Raw genomic sequence first — 7,494 nt, forward strand, 5'->3', positions numbered from 1 at the left:
TTGTGTCTGCCTGTCGTTATATCTTTCTGACAAGCTGGCTCTTCCTTTAAATCTGTGAAGCTCCATATACAATTCACATTGCACTCTTATATTTTTGCACAGTTGAGAAAATATATATTTTCAAATTCACGTTTTTAGAGTTCCTTTCCACAACCTTAAGGGCTGTCCTGAAAGTTCCTATATTTATGATTTTGCTAAAGGTATAGATTTACCCTCAACTCCTAGATTGGTGCTGTTTCTAATTACCATGGAGTCACTAATGTTATCAGGGAGCACATTCCTCTGAGGAGTGTGAAAACATGTTCATTATTATACAAACAAAACTTATATTCAAAGTAACCATCAACACTTGTGGACCACACCTGTTAGCCTTGTCCCTACTAAGGATATGACAGATCCAGCAAAACTCAAAACTTAACAGAGTAGGATAGACTGTCTTTGCCACAAAACACACAATAATTAGTTGTCCAGTGCCAGATAGCGAGCCATGAAAAAAACATACATACAAGTAACAATATATTGACTTAACAATCATATTTAGGAAATATATATATATGCATGCAATGTAACTAGTGAAAAAAGAGGCCATGAGTTTGAAGGAGAGTGTGTATTGGAGCATAGGAGGGTTTGGAGGGAGGAAAGGGTATTGGCTTTAGGAGACTCTAGATTAAATTCTGATTACTAGAAAACCAAAGGAAAGTGAGGCTTCTGAAAATCTTAGAAGACTAAGAAGTGTTTGTATGTAGTATATGTATGTGTGTATCCCTTCATCCATGCATTTTTCTCTTGTCATATTCTTACCACTGTTAGAGAACAGTGACAAGTATTCATTGTATAATATATTTTGTTTATTTAATTATGTTTATTCACTTACTTACTATTCTTTTCTTTTGTTTCACTAGGATATATAGAACCTATTTCAGGTTCTCCAAAGGCTTATATTTAAAAACATACAAATCACTTAAAAATAAAAAGGAGAATCTTAGTGAAACATGAGACTATTGCCAAGTTGATAAAATCAGAAGTGACATCAAAGATGTAGCTCAGAATCTGTTCAGTCCAGTTTTCCTGAAGCAAAAATGGAGATAAAAGCCACAATAGTAGTCCCTGAATGCACTGAAATTGGAGAAAATACAGCTTTATATCTTGGCCAGTGAAGTTTTATATTATATGAAAGAGCCCATCTGATCTTGTCTTGCTTCCATATTGTGCCCTAGAAGGTGGCAGTGTGTTGTGGGGGTTTCTTTTCAGGAGTTACAGAGGAGGTTCCCAGTTTGTAAGGATCCACTGTGTTCCTAAGCCAACTACACCTGATAGCAGTCTTCCCACAGAACAGAGCTTTTAAGGAAGAGTGTGCCAAGTGCAACATTCAGAAAACTGGCAGAAAAGATAGACTAACAGCCAGTACCCCAGAAGATGGTGTATAGTCTTCTTAGTAGTTTCATTTCAGTGATGAGAAAAAAAATAGAAAAAATAAAGTTCATACCCATGAAGTGAAATTTGTGTCCTGACTCTCTAGAATATTAGACAGCACACAATAGGCACTCAATAAGTATGCCTTTAATGAATGATAATTGATTGATCTTCTAGAGCTCACAACAGATACTACAATAATCCAGGTGAAGTACAATTAGTCCACAAGGAAAGTCAGTAATCATAAGCATAATTCATAGCCTTAGAGAGATGTAATAGGACAGCCTTTATGTAAGAGAAGTAGAAAGGTAAAATAAAGCTTATATTCCAGTGTTATTGAAAATGAAAATTTAATACATTTGATAAAGAAGATGTAAACTTTTCGAGAAAAGTAAATTATTGAGCTAAATACTTTTACAAGAAACATTAATATGGTAGCCAAGAAGACTAGTATGAAGGGGAGGGTAGAAAACGACAAAGTTTCTTCAAGGTCAGTAAAATATTATGAAATCTAAGAATAGTTTTAGGGAAGAAAACAACAAAGTTAGAGATAAGTATTTAAATAAACAGTACACAAAACACACATTTTTATGTTACATAACAGAATATATAGAATGGTATATAGAGATTAGCAAGCTGGAATTTTCAAAACGGCTTCAGGAAGTTATTTTTTGAAAGTGTTGGAACATTGTAAAAAGACTGACCCATGGTCAACAATGGCTTGGAAACTTTGAGAGAAACTCTAGGACAAAAGGCAGAGGACCTTGTACCTCAGGTTTACCTCATATTGCTACTGGGAATGATTTCATGCCTCCTGCTTCAAACAAATGTTCAGTTTATAAGACATGTTTTTTCTTCTTGGATGTCATATTGCAGCTATTGAACCCAGTCTGGTCATCTTCAGTCAGGAGGTGGAGCTGAGCCCCAGACCTCTGTGAACCTTCCCTGCCAGAGAAGAGCTTTCATGCAGAGTGTTCTGACCCCCGGGACTCAGGAGAGAGTTGGACTCCCAGAGGAGCTGACAGAGGCTAACAGAATCACAGGAGGAAGAAGTTCATTGTTTTTAATAGCTGAGTAGTACTCCATTGTGTAAACGTACTACATTTTGTGTCCATTCCTCTGTTGAGGGACATCTGGGTTCTTTCCAGCTTCTGGCTATTATAAATAAGGCTTCTATGAACATAGTGGAGCATATGTTCTTATTACATGTTGGAGCATCTTCCCAGGTGTAGTATAGCTTCATGCTCAGGTAGGACTATGTCCAATTTTCTGAGAAACCTCCAAACTGATTTCCAGAGTAGTTGTACAAGCTTGCAATCCCACCAACAATTGATGAGTGTTCCTCTTTCTCCACAACCTTCCCAGCATGTGCTGTCATCTGACTTTTTGATCTTAGCCATTCTGACTGGTGGGAGGTGGAATCTCAGGGTTGTTTTGATTTGTATTTCCCTGATGATTAAGGATGTTGAACATTTCTTTTGGTGTTTCTTGTCTGTTTTGTATTAGTTAGTTGAGAATTTGTTTAGCTTTGAAGGCTCAATGCCCCAGATTAAGGAAATGCTGGGACAAGAAGTTGGAGTGGGTGAGTTGGTGAGCAGGAGAGGGTGGGAGGGAATAGGGGGTTGTTGGAGGTTAACCAGGAAAGGAAATAACATTTGAAATGTAAATAAAGAAAATATGTAATAAAACCTGGAATGAAACAATGCTCAACATTTGCAAAACATATTTGTATGAAACAAAACAAAACAAATTATTTCTATTACTTCTGGCTTTTTTTTTTTTTTTTAATTTGGAATCACCAAATGGCAGGCCAAATCTTGGAATTTGTGCTTATATTTTGTGATTTTCTTCTCCCCTTTAGTTGCTTGATTGTCTCCTCTAGCAATTATGTTAATTTCTCAGGCAAACCTAGTAGCATGAGTATGTCACTGTATTAATTTTCAGACTAGCAAGGCTTCAAAGGACTCTCCATTCAGATGATAGCATTATTGGTAAGGATATGACAATTAAGCATTGAAAGTCAGCTTGTTTGTTTCCAAGTCTTTAACTCTATGATCTGTACTTTCATTCCTTTTTTCCACCTGTAGAAATAACTAAGTTTATTATTAATGTTCAATCTATAGACATAAAACCCAATAGCCCTCTGCCCCAACAACAAAATTGAAAAACATTAACAGAGTCTGTGCTAGGGAGTCAGAAATCTTATGACATGCCATCTCTGTTTTGATACCTGGAAGAGAGTATGAGACTCAAAATTTAGGAGATTCCAGTGTCATTTTGGGAGGACTCTTTGGGGGTTCTGCTTGGTAGAACCTATGGGTTTGGAGAACCTTTCCCAATCCTTGTGCCAGAAGTACATTAAACTAACTCTTAGGCCAAATTTTGACCAGTAGCTTCCAACAAGGTGAGACCCAGAGGTATGTTTTCTTGATTCCAGCTCAGATGTGTGGACCTCAGACAACTGCTTGAGCTCCATCTCATGCCTTCAAGGAAGGAACCAATCCCTGATGTCTCTTTTTGTCAGTTTGAGTGCATCAGTCATGGCCTCCAGAGTCTCCTCGTTAGGGTTGGGGTCTTTCTCTACCTGCTTCTTTAGTTCCTGAAACTGCTCACAGGTGAACTGAGAGTTTCTATGAATGCAAGACAAACTTGGAGTTGTCTCCATCTCAGTTACTTTTATTATGGCTGCAGCTTACTTGAGTTTCATTCTTCAGTTTTTCAATCTGTACTTTCTTTTTTTTTTAATTTTTAATATTTTTATTACATATTTTCCTCAATTACATTTCCAATGTTATCCCAAAAGTCCCCTATAGCGCCCCCCACTTCCCTACCCACCCATTCCCATTCTTTTGGCCCTGGCATTCCCCTATATTGGGGCATATAAAGTTTGCAAGTCCAATGGGCCTCTCTTTCCATTGATGGCCGACTAGACCATCTTTCGATACATATGCAGCTAGAGACAAGAGCTCCGGGGTTCTGGTTAGTACATCATGTTGTTCCAACAATAGGGTTGCAGATCCCTTTAGCTCCTTGGGTACTTTCTCTAGCTTCTCCATTGGGAGCCCTGTGATACATCCAATAGCTGACTGTGAACATCCACTCCTGTGTTTGCTAGGCCCCGGCATCGTCTCACAAGAGACAGCTATATTTGGGTCCTTTCAGCAAAATCTTGCTAGTGTATGCAATGGTGTCAGCGTTTAGAAGCTGCTTATGGGATGGATCCCTGGATACGACAGTCTCTAAATGGTCCATCCTTTCATCACAGCTACGAACTTTGTCTCTGTAACTCCTTCCCTGGGTGTTTTGTTCCCAATTCTAAGAAGGTGCACAGTGTCCACACTTTGGTCTTCATTCTTCTTGAGTTTCATGCGTTTAGCAAATTGTATCTCATATCTTGGGTATCCTAAGTTTTGGGCTAATATCCACTTATCAGTGAATACATATTGTGTGAGTTCTTTTGTGATTGTGTTACTTCACTCAAGATGATGCCCTCCAGGTCCATCCATTTGGCTAGGAATTTCATAAATTCATTCTTTTTAATAGCTGAGTAGTACTCCATTGTGTAAATGTACCATAATTTCTGTATCCATTCCTCTGTTGAGGGACATCTGGGTTTTTTCCAGCTTCTGGCTATTATAAATAGGGCTGTTATGAACATAGTGGAGCATGTGTCCTTTTTACCGGTTGGGACATCTTCTGGATATATGCCCAGGAGAGGTATTGCTGAATCCTCCGGTAGTACTATGTCCAATTTTCTGAGGAACCGCCAGATTGATTTCCAGAGTGGTTGTACAAGCTTGCAATCCCACCAACAATGGAGGAGTGTTCCTCTTTCTCCACATCCTCGCCAGCATCTGCTGTCACCTGAATTTTTGATCTTAGCCATTCTGACTGGTGTGAGGTGGAATCTCAGGGTTGTTTTGATTTGCATTTCCCTGATGATTAAGGATGTTGAACATTTTTTCAGGTGCTTCTCTGCCATTCGGTATTCCTCAGGTGAGAATTCTTTGTTCAGTTCTGAGCCCCATTTTTTAATGGGGTTATTTGACTTTCTGGAGTCCACCTTCTTGAGTTCTTTATATATATTGGATATTAGTCCCTTATCTGATTTAGGATAGGTGAAGATCCTTTCCCAATCTGTTGGTGGTTTTTTTGTCTTATTGATGGTGTCTTTAGCCTTGCAGAAGCTTTGCAGTTTCATGAGGTCCCACTTATCAATTCTCGATCTTACAGCACAAGCCATTACTGTTCTATTCAGGAATTTTTCCCCTGTGCCCATATCTTCAAGGCTTTTCCCCACTTTCTCCTCTATAAGTTTCAGTGTCTCTGGTTTTATGTGTAGTTCCTTGATCCACTTAGACTTGACCTTAGTACAAGGAGATAGGAATGGATCGATTCGCATTCTTCTACATGTTAACAACCAGTTGTGCCAGCACCATTTGTTGAAAATGCTGTCTTTCTTCCACTGGATGTTTTTAGCTCCCTTGTCGAAGATCAAGTGACCATAGGTGTGTGGGTTCATTTCTGGGTCTTCAATTCTATTCCATTGGTCTATTTGTCTGTCACTATACCAGTACCATGCAGTTTTTATCACAATTGCTCTGTAGTAAAGCTTTAGGTCCGGCATGGTGATTCCACCAGAGGTTCTTTTATCCTTGAGAAGAGTTTTTGCTATCCTAGGTTTTTTGTTATTCCAGATGAATTTGCAGATTGCACTTTCTAATTCGTTGAAGAATTGAGTTGGAATTTTGATGGGGATTGCATTGAATCTGTAGATTGCTTTTGGCAAGATAGCCATTTTTACAATGTTGATCCTGCCAATCCATGAGCATGGGAGATCTTTCCATCTTCTGAGATCTTCTATAATTTCTTTCTTCAGAGACTTGAAGTTTTTATCATACAGATCTTTCACTTCCTTAGTTAGAGTCACGCCAAGATATTTTATATTATTTGTGACTATTGAGAAGGGTGTTGTTTCCCTAATTTCTTTCTCAGCCTGTTTATTCTTTGTGTAGAGAAAGGCCATTGATTTGTTTGAGTTTATTTTATATCCAGCTACTTCACCGAAGCTGTTTATCAGGCTTAGGAGTTCTCTGGTGGAATTTTTAGGGTCACTTATATATACTATCATATCATCTGCAAAGAGTGATATTTTGACTTCATCTTTTCCAATTTGTATCCCTTTGATCTCCTTTTGTTGTCGAATTGCTCTGGCTAGGACTTCAAGTACAATGTTGAATAGGTATGGAGAAAGTGGACAGCCTTGTCTAGTCCCTGATTTTAGAGGGATTGCTTCAAGCTTCTCACCATTTACTTTGATGTTGGCTACTGGTTTGCTGTAGATTGCTTTTATCATGTTTAGGTATGGGCCTTGAATTCCTGATCTTTCCAAGACTTTTATCATGAATGGGTGTTGGATCTTGTCAAATGCATTTCCGAATCTAACGAGATGACCATGTGGTTTTTGTCTTTGAGTTTGTTTATATACTGGACTACGTTGATGGATTTCCGTATATTGAACCATCCCTGCATCCCTGGGATGAAACCTACTTGGTCAGGATGGATGATTGTTTTGATGTGTTCTTGGATTCGGTTAGCAAGAACTTTATTGAGTATTTTTGCATCAATATTCATAAGGGATATTGGTCTGAAGTTTTCTATCTTTGTTGGGTCTTTTTGTGGTTTAGGTATCAGAGTAATTGTGGCTTCATAGAATGAGTTGGGTAGAGTACCTTCTGTTTCTATTTTGTGGAATAGTTTGTGAAGAACTGGGATTAGATCTTTTTGAAGGTCTGATAGAACTCTGCACTAAACCCATCTGGTCCTGGGCTTTTTTTAGTTGGGAGACTATTAATGACTGCTTCTATTTCTTTGGGGGATATAGGGCTGTTTAGATCATTAACCTGATCTTGATTCAACTTTGGTACCTGGTATCTGTCTAGGAACTTCTCCATTTCATCCAGGTTCTCCAGTTTTGTTGAGTATAGCCTTTGGTAGAAGGATCTGATGGTGTTTTGGATGTCTTCAGGATCTGTTGTTATGTCTCCTTTTTCATTTCTGATTTTGTTAATTAGGATGCTT

Source organism: Mus caroli, unplaced genomic scaffold (assembly GCF_978045245.1).
Source record: "Mus caroli unplaced genomic scaffold, Mus_caroli_1 scaffold_3, whole genome shotgun sequence".
Classification (NCBI taxonomy): Eukaryota; Metazoa; Chordata; class Mammalia; order Rodentia; family Muridae; genus Mus; species Mus caroli.